This window comes from Esox lucius, chromosome 2 (assembly GCF_011004845.1).
Source record: "Esox lucius isolate fEsoLuc1 chromosome 2, fEsoLuc1.pri, whole genome shotgun sequence".
Classification (NCBI taxonomy): Eukaryota; Metazoa; Chordata; class Actinopteri; order Esociformes; family Esocidae; genus Esox; species Esox lucius.
This window is the reverse complement of record NC_047570.1, coordinates 33,689,451-33,691,808: the sequence shown is the minus strand read 5'-3', so window position 1 is coordinate 33,691,808 and position 2,358 is coordinate 33,689,451.

The following is a 2,358-nucleotide window of genomic DNA, read 5'->3' as shown; positions in this document are numbered from 1 at the left end:
GGCCATTTCTTCCAGACGTCTGCTTGCTAAAGGTCAGCAGGTTTACTATACAGTATATGTTCACACAGTAAACTGGTGGCCTTCTATCTGACATTTATTTTCTCCTATCACAGCTGAGGATTCAAACCAATACCGTTCCAGCCACACATCCATTCTATAATTATCAACTGGCTTCCTTTTTTTCTTTTTCTTTATTACAGAACATTAATACGACACTGATTGGGTTCATACATCAATGGGAACCTTTTGGGAACATGGGTGCATTGTTCAGGGAAAAAACTAACTTTCCCAGAATGTTCCGGAAACCAACTTTTGTTTGCCAGATTGATACAGTGCAGCTGTGGAACAAATTTAGACAAGATCACTTTTAGTGACGTTTCAAAAAAGCATATTAATGAAACTGTAATACAAATGTTTGGTTGCATATTATCAATGAAGTTAAATAAGACCTATAGCTATGTAAAGTTATTTTTTTCAAACAAAAGTAATAAAAAATATTGTTTTTCCTGCAACCCAATCTTCAGATACAATCTCTCCACTTTGCTGAAACAGCTGACATTACGGCATAATTAGAATTTTAATTGTGCCATTTAGTTTCATTTCTGTAATTTTGTCTGACATTTTAATTATGCTAAGCGATTTCATGACACAAAAGCGCATCCAAAATGGGTTAGTGTTCAGAATAAGGTTTGGTAAAAGCAAAACCTTTTAAAAATGGATATGCCCCACACAGGAGTCAAATAACACAGTAATTCATATCCCTGTCCCCAATACTCTAGCTAACCACAAGCGTACAAAAACTTAGAAGGACTAACATTTTGCCATCTCCAAATGGAATCTTCAAAATGTGCATCTCCTTCAAATTCTTCAGGGGAGTACATACCAAGTAGTTATATTTATTTGAAAAAACACAAAAAACACACTCTCAAATATACTTTAGAATTAGCTGTTAAATCATTAGAAAAATTTCCATACAGTGTTTTCACAAACATTTGAATATTGAAATATGTTATCTAAATGATTGCTTTGACATATCTTGAAAAAACAATTGTTGAGAAGAGGACTGTCTCCTCTATATTTCTTTCCTATGTTTTAACTCGACCTTCCTAGGGAGTTTTTCCTAGCCATTTGTTATTGCTTGCTCTTTGGGGTTTTAGGCTGGTTATCTGTACAAGCACTTTTTGGCAATGGCTGATGAAAAAGGGCTTTATTAACTGACATTTGATTGATTATTACACTATATGAAATGTCTGCCATTACCTATGTTACTTCTCTATGTAACCACAAGGGGGAGCTAAATGTAAACACATGGAATATTAGAAAAAAGCTTAAGCAAACGGAAAATGCCTGATGAAAATATTCTGCATTGTAGCTGGTCTTATCAGATAAACTAGAACACTTTAACCCTATGCTAATGTCAAAGATGACAGTGATGGTCTCCTGTAACATAATTCTCCTCAGTCTGCCACAGAGCAAAAACCTTCTCTCCACAAAGCAAGCACAAACCAAGGGCATTTCCTGAAATAGGCAAACAGAGGACTGCGTATTGACGTTGGCTGATAATAAAACTTAAACATTTTCTAATGTTCACAAGTATGCCACAATTGTTGTTGTTTTCTTATTATATGATTTTATTCTGAACCGGTTAAAAAATATTTGATCTGACTGGAGGAAGGGGATAGAATGGCTAACGACGGTTCAGCTATTTCTGGTTGCATAACGCCCCCTTTCAAAAACTGCTTGAATGAAGACAGGTCACAACTGAATCTTGGCTGTACTGTTACGCCAGCCTAGCCCCATGTCCAAAAACGTAGGTTCCCTGAATCTATGAAGTGAAAGAAAGTTGAAAAGAGATTAATTGTGGCTACAAGTTCAAAAGCCAGGGATTGATTTGGTGCATTGAAATACACCAAGGGTCATTCTAAAAGGCTTACCTAAAAATAACTTGAATTGACACGGTGTTGTTATGAAAGAGTACACACGACACTGACACAAACTGCCATTTCCACACCCGTGGAGATGTTAGTGTACTCAGTTTTAACAATAGACCAACTATAAAGAGGTATTGATGTGCTAAAAGTGTTAGAGCCTGAAGCAATTAAGAATCCAAAGTTATCACAAGCCTCCTTGAGTAATGTGATTTTGGGTGGGCATTAGAGTGAAATAATACCATAGAAATAGTAGAGAATAGAAATAGGGAATCAAACGAGACTACCACAGACTGCCCTCTGGTGTCTTTTGGTGTATCAAATGCAAACTACATTTAGAACCTCCGTAAAATCGTATCAAAAAAATGTCTTACATCGAGGAACCGTTTAAATAATGGGATTGGATATTTTTTCAAGATACAAACATGTT